The sequence below is a fragment of the Equus caballus genome, chromosome 26 (genome assembly GCF_041296265.1).
Source record: "Equus caballus isolate H_3958 breed thoroughbred chromosome 26, TB-T2T, whole genome shotgun sequence".
Taxonomy (NCBI): Eukaryota; Metazoa; Chordata; class Mammalia; order Perissodactyla; family Equidae; genus Equus; species Equus caballus.
This window is the reverse complement of record NC_091709.1, coordinates 41,714,781-41,730,304: the sequence shown is the minus strand read 5'-3', so window position 1 is coordinate 41,730,304 and position 15,524 is coordinate 41,714,781. Positions and strand designations below refer to the sequence as shown.

Below are 15,524 nucleotides of genomic sequence, written 5' to 3'. Positions count from 1 at the left end.
AAATCACTAAAAATACCTCTTAAACTATGACTGCTCTGGCAGTGGATGCCATAGTAGTGAAATCACATTGTCATTTCTTTTTTTTTTTTTTGGTAATAGTGTCAGATTAGATGACACACCACGAGGTGTGCCTGTAAAGTTATTTATATTAAATTTCTTTATATTACAAGCTATCTATTTGTTCTTCTGCAGGTCTTGCCGACACTGACTGATTCTGCTCTGCCTTTTTTAGGGTATTCCCTTTGAACTTAATAATTGGGTCTGTTGACTATAAAACAGTCCAGGAACTGAGAAAACATTGATGATCTTAAGCAACCAGGGTCAATGATGACATGAAGTCCGTGCGTGTACCCGAAAAAAGTAAATGTCAAATACCTTTTAGTTTCTTAGGCCATTTCAGAGTTGTTTCATTGCTTGGCTCCATTTTATTTAATATGAATTTTGCATGGCGTATTTTCCCCACAAATTTTTTAATAGATGTAAGCTGTAACATCTATTACATATATATGTGTATATATGTGTGTACATATATACATATAATCTATTACTATATATTATTATATTACATGTATTATACACATACAGATATTATATACATACATATATTACAATATTTACAATAATTCTATAAATATTGTGATAACCTTGTCACCAGAGCCTAGAATTCAGGAAAAGTTGTCTCTTCCTTCGACCACGTTCAAAGAATCTGAGGAGGACCCCAGTTGGACCAAATTTCACTGGACTGCCAACTGCTCAGGTAGAAAATGCCTGAGTTATAAGCTGATCTCCTTACACGGGGCTTCTGCAGACTCAGGCTCCTGTGGTCAGTGTCTGAGAAGGCTCCGGTGCGCTCAGAAACCACAGCCTACCCGTGGGACCTAGGGAAAGTGCTTTTATCCTTGGAAACTTGAAAGTCCTCTTTAAGAAAATATCATTTTTCTTTTTAAAAGATTGGCACCTGAGCTAACATCTGTTGCCAATCTTCTTTTTTTTTTTTCCTTCTTCTTCTCCCCAAAGCCCCATGGTACATAGTTGTATATTCTGGTTGTGCTATGTGGGATGCCACCTCGGCATAGTCTGATGAATGGTGCTAGGTCCGCGCCCAGGATCCGAACCAGTGAAACCCTGGGCCGCCGAAGCGGAGCGCATGAATTTAACCACTCGGCCATGGGGCCGGCCCCAGAAAATACCATTTTTAAAAGCAAGGATGTCTTCCCATCTTCTTGCAGTGTGTTGTAATAAACGGAAGCTTCTTTATAAGGGATTCGTCTCCTCAGTAAGAATATTGCTGCGCTGGCTTCCAGACCGAGTGCCACCCTCATCAGTGGAGCCACAGTTTTCACTGGAGTCCGAAAGCCAGTCACCGTCCCAGCTTTTTCACTCCTCTCGGTCTGCTTTGGCCTTAGCTCAGGCTGGCGTCTCCGACTCCACGGTGGATCCAGGGGTGCCATCCGGAGAGGGGAGAGAGTGGGGATGGAAAGAAAGACCCTTCAGGGAAGACGACCAAAACTCCACTAACATTTGTTGAGCTGGTGGGACGGAAAGGGCAAAGGGTGAGCAGAAGGGACTGTGTGCGGTTCAGCTGGTCCCTGGAGACCCCGGCTCTCCACATCCTTGGCAGTGGGAGGTTTCTGTGGGCACTTGGCTGTGAGTCACCCCAGCAGGGGACCGATGGAGGGTTTGTGACCCTGCCCCACACCACCAGCCAACACACTGCTCAAGCCATCATTTGTTGTTGTTTTCTCATATTTACTTAGAATCTCTCTGAACATGTGGACTTTACATAAACACCCAATTTGACTATCCCTTCTATTCATCAAAAATGGTACTGGGAAAATTTTCAAATGATCTTGCCTGCACTGAAAATAGCAAGACACCGGTGCAGACCAATATATTCACATTTGAGTCCAATCTTCTTTCGACCTTTTGAGTGTGTTCTTGTGGTTTGGGATATTTCAGGAGAGGACTGAATCGAAAGGGTTCTTTTGTTCTTCAGAACACCTGGATTTCTGTGTGTGGTCTGAAGACCTATTCCACCATAAGAAACCATTTTGCCTCTTAAATAAAAGAACCAAGGACTACCGTGTTCTTGGCTCCGGCACGCGTCAAGGTTAGAAGAAGGAAGAATTGCGTCCTCGCCCTGTCCCCTGCAGACCTGCGCCTCCACGGGCTGTAGGTGAGGTTCAAGGAGTGCATGTGGGCTCACCGGGTATGTCCAGAAAGATGTTTTTGTTCCCCCACTTCAGGTTTTAGTCCTGAGACTACCAATTAAACCATCCCATAAATCCTCCATTATAGGTAGTAAAACCTAATTTTAGATTTCCTGCTTGCTCCAGTGTCCTGCCTGGTTGCTACTAGCTGGCGAGAGGCTGGACCTGGGGAGCAGACGGTTCGTACTGCGCCACGTGTTAAAGCCTTTTTCTTACGTATTTGGGATTTGGTTTTCATTCTCTGACGGCTTTCATCTTGTTTCAAAAACTTCTGAAGATAGCTATTTAGAACTCTGTGGCTCACTTGGTTCCTTTTAGTGGACAACTTTGATGCAAAGAATAAGGGAAGGGGAGATCGAGAAAGGAGTGGGTGAAATGAAGGAGGAAGGTGATGGCACCTCTGCCATCTTTGCTGAGAACACGAGGGGCTGTGTCCTCCAGGTGGTCCATACACTGTGATCTGTAACTCAGCCTCTTCCTCGTATTGGGAGCTTCACAGGCAAACACATACATGTTCTGAATCTCTATTTGAATTAGGCTTTCCTGCCCCTCCTCTCTTCAGTGCCCTGATACCTTCCGCTAATGATGCTGAATGGTTTAGCGGGGCTGGAATGTGGGACATTGGGAGGTGTGCTTTCTCATTGTCTTTCTCACAGTCACAAATCCAGTCGCTGGTTTCCTGATATTATTACAGTAACAACAACTCCCTTCTCATCCCTCGGACATTTGTGAAGGAGAATTTAGAAGGTCAGTGGGTGTAACGATGTTACAAGAATATTCTGGGTTTGAGGCAGCCAAACTTTATTACCTACCAAGGAAAGATGAAACCTATGGGAAGGTTATTATTATTTTTTGTTATTATTTTAATGTGGTCATAATGGTTTACAACATTGTGAAATTTCACTTGTACATTATTATTTGTCAGTCACCATATGTATGTGCCCCTTTATCACTTATGCCCACCCCTAACCCCCTTCGCCCTGGTAACCACTAATCTGATCTCTTTGTCCATGTGTTTATTTATCTTCCACATATGAGTGAAATCATGTGGTGTTTGTTTTCTCCGTTGTCTGGCTTATTTCACTTAACATAATACCCTCAAGGCCCATCCATGTTGTTGCGAATGGGATGATTTTTTCTTTCCTTATGGCTGAGTAGTATTCCATTGTATATGTATACCACATCTTCTTTATCCATTCATCTGTTGATGGGCACCTGGATTGCTTCCACATCTTGGCTATGGTGAATAATGCTGCAATGAGCATAGGGGTGCATAAGTCTCTGAATTGTTGATCTCAAGTTCTTTGGCTAAATACTCAGTAGTGGGATGGCTGGGTCATATGGTATTTCTATTTTTAATCTTTTGAGAAATCTCCATATTGTTTTCCATAGTGGCTGCACCAGTTTCCATTCCCACCAGCAGTATATGAGGGCTCCCTTTTCTCCCTAACGTTTGTTGTTTTTTGTCTTGGTAATTATGGCCATTCTAACAGGTGTAAGGTGATATCTCATTGTAATTTTAACTTGCATTTCCTTAATAATTAGTGATGTTGAACATCTTTCACATGCCTGTTGGCCATCTGTATATCTTCTTTGGAAAAATATCTGTTCATATCCCCTGCCCCTTTTTTGATTGAGTTGTTTGTTTTTTTGTTGTTGAGTTGAATGAGTTCTTTATATATTTGGAGATTAACTCCTTGTCGGATATATGATTTGCAAATATATTCTCCCAGTTGGTGGATTGTCTTTTTGTTTTGTTCCTGGTTTCCTTTGCCTTGCAGAAACTCTTTAGACTGATGTAGTCCTATTTGTTTATTTTTTCTTTTGTTTCCCTTGCCTAAGTAGACATGGTGTCCAAAAGATGCTTCTAAGACTGATGTTGAAGAGTGCACTGCCTATATTTTCTTCTAGAAGTTTCATGGTTTCAGGTCTTACCTTCAAGTCTCTGATCCATTTTGAGTTGATTTTTGTGCATGGTGTAAGGGAATGGTCTACTTTCACTCTTTTGCGTGTGGCTGTCCAGTTTTCCCAGCACCATTTATTGAAGAGACTGGGGAAGTTATTTTTCACTCTGGAGATTTGGCAGGGAGTAGTGTACCCCAAAAAACTCCTGGGAGAATTGGGGGTATGTATGTATGTATAGATTTATTAGTTGTAATGGGGGTGGGGTGTGAGCCGAAATCTATACGAACAGTGTTAAAAGATTTAGAACGTCCAAGTGATGTGTCTAAGCATTTTGAACTGTCGAAGGTAGTATCTATAACACTTTGTTCATTGTGGAAATATTAGAACATACGGATAAACAAAATTATTTCAATGAAATCTTTCCACTCTCAGACATTATAGCTGCTGACAATGACGCATTTGGTTCCAGAATATTGGTGATTATTTTATATATGCTTTTTTTCAAATGTGGATCATATCACATACACACTTTTATAACCTGTTTTTTTACTTAATAGCACATTGTAAATACCTGTCCATGTCAATGAATATGCTTAATGAAATATCTTTTTTCTGCCACATTATTTTAAGACTGTCTAGGATTCCATCACGTGGCCCTATTGTGATGGATTCACCAGTCCTCTCTGCTGAGTATTGAGGTTGTTTCCAGTTTTCTTTATTATAAGCCAAGAGTTCTCAATCTTGGCTGCAGATTATAGACACCCAGGCCCTATCACAGACCAAGCAGGTCAGGCTGTCTTGGAGGAGAGGCCCAGGAATAGTATTGTCACCTACTCTTAGGGTTGAAAAATCACTGTAGTAAACCATGCTGTAGAATTTACCGAAGACTAGAGTACATTCCTTTTTTTTTTTTTTTTGGTGAGCAAGATTGGCCCTGAGCTGACATCTGTTGCCAATCTTCCTCGTCCCCCCCGCCCCAAAGCACCAGTGCATAGTTGTGTATCCTAGTTGTAAGTCCTTCTAGTTCTTCTATGTGGGATGCTGCCAAAGCATGGCTTGATGAGTGGTGTGTAGGTCCACCCACAGGATCCAAACCAGTGAACCCCAGACCACCGAAGTGGAGCGTGCAAACTTAACCTATGCAAACTATGCCACTGGACCGGCCCCTAGGATGTATTCCTACAAGTGGAATTGTGGGATCAAGGGTATATGTCTTTAATCTTTTGATCTATGCTACCAAATTGCCAGTCAGAACTTTTTTATTTTTTGCTGAGGAAGATTAGCCCTGAGCTAACATCTGTGCCAGTCTTCCTCCACTTTATATCTGGGTTGCCACTACAGCATGGCTGACAGGTGGTGTATGTCCGTGCCCAGGATCCGAACCCATGAACCAGGTCCGCTCAAGCAGAGTGTGCGGAACTTAACCACTACATGGGGCTAGCTCCCCTTTTTTAAAAAAGTTAATTTGCACTTTAAGCTTTAAGGCTTTTAAAAGGTGAAGAATGAAAAAATTTGCACGTGGATTTGGGGAAGAGGTTTGTATAACACCAGATAACTACCACGGAGCTGTTTGGCTTTTTCTTAGTTTTTTTTTGTATTGTCACATGGCCTAAATAAACAAATGGGCGTGTTACTAAAATAATAAAGAGGAGGTACTGAGTGCCTCTTTCTCCCCATAGGGCTTTGGTCAGACCGCAGGGCGGATGCCACAGCCCCAGTGATGAGCATGTGACAGTCCTGCAGGACCAAGCTTTGTGCCTTGTCTAGACTCCTAGCCCATCCTCAGGAATCTGCGTGTCCATCCATTCTTTAGTTTATTCACTAGGAGGGTCCCTTACATATTTTATCTCTTTTCTAATGTAATTGTTATTTTTTCTCAAAATAATGCAAACACATGGTTTTAAAAGTCAAATAGTATTTCTGGGCGTGTAATGACTAACAGTAGTTCTCTGCCCTACACCTTCCCAGAGGTAACTCCTCTCCTCTTAGCTGTTCTCCTGTCGTTGACCTCCATGTTTTTCAGTCTTGGGCTCATGCTGCTCCATCAGGAGTTTTCAATTTGGTCACTGTTGATTTTCTTAAGGAAGGTGAGACAGTTCAGCTCATGCCCCTCCATCCATCTCCTGTTCCTCCATCCTTCCATGTAGTTAAACAGCGCTATTGGTTAAGTTAATATTCACCTGTAACATTAGAAGAATGTAAATGTTACTTAGAGGTGAGCCATGTGGTGAGCTGTGATGACATTTTGTCTTTGTCCAGACTTAATAACTGGGATTTGAGTGTTGCCTTAGTTTTCCCGTGTATTTATTAATAAGACCCCTCTGAATTCCTTAGCAGGACTGGCATCTCTGCTCAGGCTGGTGGGATGCATTTGGTGACCTCTCAGGTTTTTGGAGGGAGGGCGAGAGGGAGACCCTTGGGAGCCCCGTGTTCTCAGGCTCCAGCTGAGCTGGCTGCTTCCCGGCACGCTGTTGTCCCTGCGTCTTCGTCCTCTGGCATGCTGGGGATGCTGGTGTGCTGGACTCGCGCCTCAGCCTCATCCCGTCAGCTTTCTTCCTGGCGTGGTCCCTTGTGATTTGCAAAGTAGTGCTTCATACCCTCCTGGTTTGCCTTTCATCTCTCTGAACGTTTTTAGGTTTTTCTCTTTATTCCTGGTGTCCTGGAGTTTCACGGCGATGTGCCTGGGGAGGGCCGCCTTCTTTTACTGCGTTGGGCGCTCAGGGAGCCCTTTCTCTCTAGAAGTTCATGCCTTTCAGTTGTGGCAAGTTTTCCCGTATTATTTCTTTGATAACTTTCCCCTACTTTTTCAAATGTGTGCTGCTCTTGGAACTCTTATTAATTAGGTGTCAAATCTCTTCCCTGATTTTTTATTTTTGGCTTTTTTTTTAATGGATGCAGAATCTATTCTTATCTCCCGCATCTTAAGGACAGTTTTTTTTTTTTAACTTTTTATTAAGATTATGATAGTTTACAACATTGTGAAATTTCAGTTGTACATTATTGTCAGTCATGTTGTAGGTGCACCACTTCACCCTGTGTGCCCACCCCTCCAGCCCCCCTTTCCCCTGGTATCCACCAATCAGTTCTCTTTGTCTGTGAAGGACAGTTCTTTTAAAGTTAAAATGTCTTTTCTGCTTCCTGGCGTCTTTTTTTGGGTTTGTTTGTTTGTTTCCGTTTGTTGGTTTTGGGTGAGTCTCTCGCGTGGGAAGTTTTTCTCGTGTCTCGTGGTCCTTGGATGCTTGCTCATGTTGAGAACGAGTCACTAGGTCTTGAGCGTGTGCCCAGGTGGGGATGCTGGCTGGAGCGTGTGCCATGACAGAGCTGGGGGCCTGACTGTGGCATTGGGGAGCAGCAGCGGCCATCTCTGCAGCTCTTTCTTTGGGGCTGGTCGTTATCTCAGAGAGGAATCCTGCAGTCCTCGGCCATGGGGAGGGCAGTGGAGTGAGGGTGGGGCTGTCGGAGCCTGGTGCAGTGTTCTGAGGGTCAAGGAGAGAGAAGATCCTGGAGGAGTGTGTCTCACCATTCATTTAATTCTCCTATTCAATTCAGTGCCTCCTTCCCACATTCTGTAGAGCCTGGGGTTCCCAATGTCTCTGAGGAGGGGACCTCCAATTGCCTGCCGGTGCGTGGGTCAGTAATTACCTGGCTGCACTGGGTCAGAAAGGCGATGGCGGTGGAGGAGTGAGGGGCACTTGAATTGCTCCTTACACAGACTGTTATGCTCTCACATTTTCCGGCCCGTGCCGCGCCTCGCTCTCCCCTCCAGGTGCTGGGGGCACTCAGACATCTGAACTTCTCTGGGATTCCCTGGTGAGAATTGCCTTTCCCTGCACTGGCTCCCTCCTCTGTTGATGCCTTTATCAGCTGCCCCTCACTCATTTGCTTCTCGTCTTCCAGACTTCGTGGATCTCTCTCACAGGCTGTTGTCTGCTCTTTTTCCCTCTGTCTTGCTGGGTTTCTACTTCTTGTGATATTATTCTCGACGTAAGCTCGTGGGTTTAACCTGCCATTGTAAAAATGGGACTCGTTATGTTTTAGAGGTGACGTAGGTTGCACGTCTTCATGGATAAGGGCCACATTTCACCATGGATTACAATAGCTGTGAGTGGGAAGGGCTAGGTTCAGGCAAGCTGAATACACGATCCCGTAAAGCCAACATTTATAGGATGCTGATGGTGACAGACGTTACCTGTGTTAACTCATCAACCCTCACAACAACCCAGTGGGGGAAGACCTGTGATTCCCAACTCACAGAGGAGGGCCCTGAGGCTTGGGATCACTGAGTGACTCGCCCAAGGTCTCAGGGGGAGAAGTGGCTGAGCTGGACATTGGACCCAGGCTGGCTCATCTGGAGGCTGAGACTCGGACCACAGCACTGTCCTCAAGGAGGGAAGGGCTTTTCCCTGCAACCTCTAAGACCTCCACTGCCAATGCTGGGGAAAGCCTCCAGTTCCGCTTGGGTCTCTTCTCTCTGCAGAGTGCCGTGAGCCAAGCCCCCTTCTCCAGATCACCCCTCCCCTGCCCTGCCCAGCATTTCCACAGTGGTGTGTGACGTGTTCCATCCCTTACTGTTCAGACCTTTGTTTTCTCTGATAGCCAGGCAGTTGTGTTCGTGGGTATGAACAGAATGAGAAGTCTCCTGGTCTGGAATCCACTCAGTTAACATTTCTCTGTCCTGAATGTCTTGCTTTCCTTATATAGATTCCAGAAGAGATAACTTCTGATGGCAAGTAGGAACTCCTGTTGGAACATACACATGTGTACACACATGCACACACAAACACACACACACAAAACCTGTGAAGAGACACGATGTAAAATGGACAAATAACACCACACATTGAAAAAAGACCTGGAGAATACAAGACTGAGCACAAAGCAAGTCAATAAGGTACCACATGAGCTTGATAGTACAGTAAGTTGAAAACAATGGAGTTATTTAAAGATCTTCTATCATTGTTAATTACACCAGTAATTAAAATCATTAATAATATTAACATAATGGTAGCTGCTCCTTCTTAGGTCCCTGTATACACTAGCACATCGTCACAACAACCTTACAGAATGAACATTTTTATCCTCATTTTAAATTGAGGAAACTGAACTCAGAGATGTTAAGTCACTTTCTAAGGTCATTAGAAATTAATGTGCAGGGTCTGTGCCAATGTGCGAGTTCTTTCCATTACATGTGGTATCTTTCAAAGAATTGAGTCCAAATAAATGGAAAGACCATTTTGAACACTCAAATTTTGATCATAGGAAGAAATCCACATGGTTGTTTCTTAAGCTCTGAATGAAGTATTTCTTTATTCAGTCAAGTCCCATTTGCCAATTGGCAGGTAGGTCAGTTTCTTTTGTGAGCTTCAACAGAAAGGCACACAGACGCACAATGACAAGCACATTCACATGAACACATAGATGTGCAGGTGCACCCTTCAGGACACTGTGAAGTCTGGGAAGGCAAGGAATCTGAGATGCCTTTTTGGCACTGACTAGCAAACAAAGAGAAGCTGGTGGCTGAGCAGAAGGATCTTCATCTAGATCTTAATTTAGAATAGATTGTCACTGGCAGGAGCAGCTTTGGACCCCCAATCTACCTCCTATTGCATAACGTTCCACAACATCTTTCCTCTCTGTGGCTTTATTTCCCTCCTCATTTAAAGGTTCTTGTAACTTAACAGTCAGTGACTCTTGTAGGTAAACTATAATGGGTGTTTACCTCTTTCCTTTTTGATAGTTTGTCTTATTACCTAATAAATAATTTTGAATAAACATTTGCTTCTTTCTAAGTGGGGAGATTACCCAGAATTGCCCACTCATCCCTCCAAACATGAGGTCCCAGTCATCCAAGTAGAACTCTTTCCCTTTATGCCGTTGGAACGGGAGAGGAACCTGTTGGATAACATCCTGTAGAATTGCAGCAATGGCCAAGGTGGGAGATGAGATACTGGATGGTTTACAGGAGCCAAAGTACATTCCTCCCTCGATAATCCCCTTTGAAATGAAAAAAAGATTTGCTAGAGTTTTTGTATTTCCAGCTTTCATCTGCTCCTCTCCCACAGGTGCTTCATTCCTTGGCTTCAGCAAATACCTTCAGGGAAAAGGAACCAGATGTCTCTTTAAAAAAAATATTTTTTAGTTGAGGAGCCCTTTGTTTAAATAAAATTGTACATAAAAGCCCAATAAGTAATGCCTCCCCCCAAAAGAGTGGAACTCTTTTGGTGGAAGCCAATTCCCTTTTGCCCTTCCCTGTCCCACCACCCACACTGTACCCAGACCCCCTCGTCCATTGGAGGCCAGTATGAAAGCCACTATCTGGTCTATTCTGTTCATTTCTTGTCTGAGAAAATAGACACCTGTAAGAGTCACTTGCCCAATATTGCAGAACTAGTGATGGGCAAAGCAGGGTCCCCAGTCCAGTATCTTATTTCCTGCATCTCATTCCAGCTTTAGTCATGCTGGGGTCAACCACATTTGAACATATGTGGCAATAGCCAGAGGGGATCTCTGTCACCGTGACGCCAAATGTGTACAGCTCAGCTTTCAACTCTACAGTTGACCATACCTCAGTGCAGAAAGGTCACTGCAAAGTTGTGTGTCGTCATCTTGTATTTTATACCCAATAATTGTGCTTTAAAAATGTCACATTGAATTCTTTTGTAGTAATTTTTGAGTTTTAGAAATGAGAACTTTTCTTTTCCTTAAAGGAAGACAAGCTCGTGAAGTTTCCCTGGGATTTTTTTCATTTAATTACTCACTATTTATCTATTTATCTACTAATTTTCTTTTCTTTTGCTATCTCAGTGTAGTTTTTTTGTGTTTTTTTAAGTATGGCACATTTATTATAATTGATGAGCCAATATTGATACATCATTATTAGCTAAAGCCCATCGTTTACATTAGGATTCACTCTTTGTGTTGTGTACTCTATGGGTTTTGACAAATGTAAAATGACATGTATGCACCATTACAGTATCATACTGAATAGTTTCACTGCCCTAAAAATCCCCTGTGCTCCACCATTTCAATGCCACCCCATCCCCCTGAACTGATGGCAAACAGTGACCTGTTTACTGTCTCTGTAGTTTTGTCTTTTCTAGAATCTCATATAGTTGGAGTCACACAGTATGTAGCCTTTTTTAATTGGCTTCTTTCACTTAGTGATATGCATTTAAGATTCCTTCATATCTTTTGTAGTTTGCTAGCTCATTTTTTTTTTTTGTTGCTGAATAATATTCCATAGTATGGGTGGAACACAGCTTGTGTGTCCATTCACCTACTGAAGGACATCTGGGTTGCTTCCAAGTTTTAGGGATTATCTTCATGATATTTTTCAAAGCTAGAATGAAATTTGTGAGGAAAGGAAACTATCTCCAGGTAAAATGCTGTGCTATTATAATCAAAATGGAGATTCTAATAATGGATCATCAATATGCATCCTTGCCAAGGGAGCTGATTGTTTGTGAGATAATAAATGTTGCAATTCAGTATAGGTCTGTATCATTTTAGGTCTTTGTTTGGGTCATCATGTGAAGTCAGTAGCGAAGTTTTCTAGGCACTCTATTCTGAAGTTGCTCTGAGTGTCTGGGCTTTCTCTCCGCTCAGTGTGCTTTCAAACTGGATTTCATAGAGTTTCTGGGTGGAGGAGGGGTGGATTGTTATGTACATGGGGTATTTAAAGCCTAGTGCAGAAGTTTCTTCGTGGCCTTCTTAATGCTCATATGGCTCTCCCTGCATAATCCCAGGGACGGGAAAATCACTCCCTCACTACATAGCCCTTTCCATCACAGGATACTTCCGTTTGTCAGCATCTCCTTCCTTAGACTGACCTTAAATATGTCTCCTTGGTCGTGCCTACTTTTACCTTCTAGGATAACACAATAAAGTGGCTGTTTTTGCTCACGATTGGTACTTTTAACCTCTAGCACGTTGCCTGGTTCCTAGAAATCTTACAACGAATATATTTTGAATAATTTCAAAACTGAACAAATGAATAAATGAATATTTGACTGACCTTCATATATTTCAAAAGAGTATTTCCTTAAACTTCTCTTTTGCAGACAAAACACAACGAGTTCTTTTTACCCTATTTCATATGGTATGTTTAGAGTTATCATATATTGCCTTTATTTATATGGATTTATTATTATGATTTTTTTTTTGGTGAGGAAGATTGGCCCTGAGCTAACATCTGTTGCCAATCTTCCTCTTTTTTTTTCTCCCCAAAGCCCCAGTACATAGTTGTATATCCTAGTTGTAATATTATTTTTAATAAATGTTTTTCTTGGAAAGTTATGTCCAGGATAGTCCCTAAGAAATATGGGACCACTATATTTTGTGGTCTGGGCTCTATGCTTCTTTTGACTGTGTTGGCTTCAGAGCAGCCTATCATACTGCCTTTGGAAACAATTGTGTCTCTTTTGGTACCAACTGCCACCAAGTCAAGTCCCTTTCACTCAGTAAGTAGGAGGGCCCTTAAAAAATCAAAACAAATAAAATAATCCCAAACTGAAAATTGTATATTATAAAACTGAAGAAGTTGTGGGTGATATTTTTCTTTAAAAGTTCATTTTATACTTTTATTGTTGTCCTAATAATAAATGAATTTAAAGTAGAATGTGTGAAGCTTTTAAAACAGTTTGACCTTAGAAAGCAATATATGATACAGAAAATTGAGAAGACAAAAAAAAAAAAAAAAAACAAGGAGAGAAAACCCCAAAGAAAAAGACATCAAACCAAACCTAAAATAATTCACACACATTGATGTCACGTGGAACTGAGTCTGTGGATTGTTTGACAAAGCTGGTGTTTATGAAACATTCACTCTGTGCTTGCCAGTGTTCTAGGCTTTATGCATGTGAAATGATTTAATCCATATGACATCCCTATAGGGAGGCATGTTTTTATGTTTTTTTTTTTATTGTGGTAAAAAACACATAATATAAAATTGCCCTTCTTAACCATTTTAAAGTGTCCGGTTTAGTAGTGGTAAGTATATTGAAGTTGTTGTGAAGCAGGTCTCCAGAATCTTTTCACCTTGCAAATCTGAAACTCTGTCCTCATTAAACATCTCCCCATTGCTCCCTTCCCCCAGCCCCTGGTACCCACGGTTCTACTTCCTGTCTCTATGAATTTGAGTGCTCTAGGTCCCTCATATAAGTGGAGGCACGCAGTGTTTGTTCTTCTGTGACTGGCTTATATCACTCAGCATCATGTCCTCAAGGTTCATCCATGTTGTACAATGTGACAGGATTTCCTTCTTTTTTAAGGCTAAATAGTATTCCATTTTATGTATATACCACATTTTCTTTGTCCATTTATCTGTTGATGGACATTGGGTTGCTTCCGCCTCCTGGCTAGTGAATGATGCTACTATGAACGTGGGGGTGCAAGTAACTCTTTGAGATCTTGCTTTCAGTTCTTTTGGGTACACACCCAGAAGAGGACTTAGTGGGTCCTGTGGTAATTCTATGTTTAATTTTTTGAGGAACCTCCATACTGTTTTCCATAGCGTTTGCACCATTTTACAATCCCACCAACAGTGTACAGGATTTAAGTTTCTCCACATCTTCATCAACACATGTTCTTTTCTGTTTTTTTTTTTTAAAGTTTGTTTTGTAGTAGCCATCCTAATGGGATGAGGTGGCATCTCATTGTGGTTTCGATTTGCATTTTTCTGGTGATTAGTGATATTCAGCATCTTTTCATATGCTTGTTGGTGATTTGTATATGGGGAGGCATTTTACTACACCCATTTTATGGATAAGGAAATGGAGCAAAGAAAGGTTGGTTGGCTTGTTCAAAGTCATGCAGGTAGGTGGATAGTCATATAGGAGTATACTATATAGATAGCATAGCTAGTCATATAGAATCAAAATTTGAATCTGGACATGCAGCTGTGGAGTCTAGCTTTGTGACCATGTCTCATATCCTTCCCTATGGGAGTACATGTTCCATGTGGGAGAATGCTGTTCCTTCAAGTAGTTTTTTCTAATACCCTTCCTAATATTGGGCTTATGACTGGATTTTGAACAAGAGGAGGAATAGAAGAGAGTCTTTCCTTCCTTCCCTCCCTTCTCTCTCTTTATTTCTCTCTTCCTCTTCCTCTTCCTTCCTTTCTCTCTTTCTCTCTTTTTCTCTTTCTTTGTCTCTCTCTCTCTCTCCCTTTCACATATATCTACCATGTACCTACCTGGGCCAGGTGTTGTATGCAGGTCCTTGGAGAATGGAAAGGTGATCAGGACAGGGTCTTTCCTGTTACCAAAGAGATTATAGACAAATTTGAAAGATTAGTTGGGTGTCCATATAATTTTTCTTCCAAACTTGGAGTAAAAGAAGACACAATGAATAATTGTATTGACAACACACCAGCTAAAACTGTCTCAGACAAACTAGGATATGTGGTCCCTTTAGAGATGACATCCGTGAAAAGCTGTAATATGAGATGGATAATAAATGCTGGAAATAAAGGAAGGTTTAAAGTGTTTTAGAACTTGACAGATGACTTTCTATAGCGGTGGGGCTGATGGAATGATGATTCACGCGGAAGCCATTTAGGCTGGATTTTCCAAGCCAGGACACCCTCTAGAACTGTCTACAGGGTTTTGTTTGCAAGCCTCAGGTCTGAAGTGCTTCCTGACTTGGGGTGTTGGACCTGGCAGGAGACAGGAGATGCGAGGACGGCTGAGTTGCGATGAGGGCTGTGGCTACCGGGAGGTCAGGAGAGGGGTGCGGGGGCTTTTTACCTCTACATACAGATCTTTGCCAAAATGGAAGGTGGAAAAGACATGGGAATCAGGTGTGCATACGCAGTAACTAGGGTTATTCTAGTATTACTGAAAATTACATGGATTTTGTCCAAAGGAAAGGAAAGTAGTAAAAGGAAGGTCAAATTGGGACCACGCCATCCCTTAAAAAGGATGGAGGGCTATAAAAGTCTTCCCAGGCTGTTAGCTATTTCGTCTCTGCTGAAATGACATATATAGCAGCAACAGAATGTTAAGTTACCACTAAAAGCAAAAATTCCCCCAATGTGCTTTAAAGAGACGAGACATGTGGGCGTTTAGTGTTACTGATTGTTTCTGATGCCATTTTTTTTTAACCAAATCTTCTATGACTCATAGGAACTCCCATTCTCTGTCATAACTGTGTGAATATGTGAAACCATGTACTTGGTCTGTGAAATTTGCAACCAAAGACAACCTTAGTGGGAAACAAAGTGCAAGGAATGGTACGTGTTGAAGGGGCTGGATCTTTTTCCAGACGGAGGGAGGTGGATGACCCTGGATCACACAAGTGTTTGTTCCCCACCTGAAACGGTAGGGATGTGCCGGTGGTGCTTCCTGGTTGCTGCTAAGGCTGAATGCAGCCTGGATTATAAGTGCTTTTATGCATTCAATTATTCCAGGT

The 15,524-nt window shown here is 42.2% G+C and overlaps 1 protein-coding gene across 5 annotated transcripts in view; it reads left to right on the top strand.

Moving 5' to 3' along the window:
- ERG (ETS transcription factor ERG) overlaps positions 1–15,524 on the top strand; it is a 256,549-nt gene that overhangs the window by 17,806 nt on the left and 223,219 nt on the right. The gene's annotated exons all lie outside the window — the stretch shown is intronic.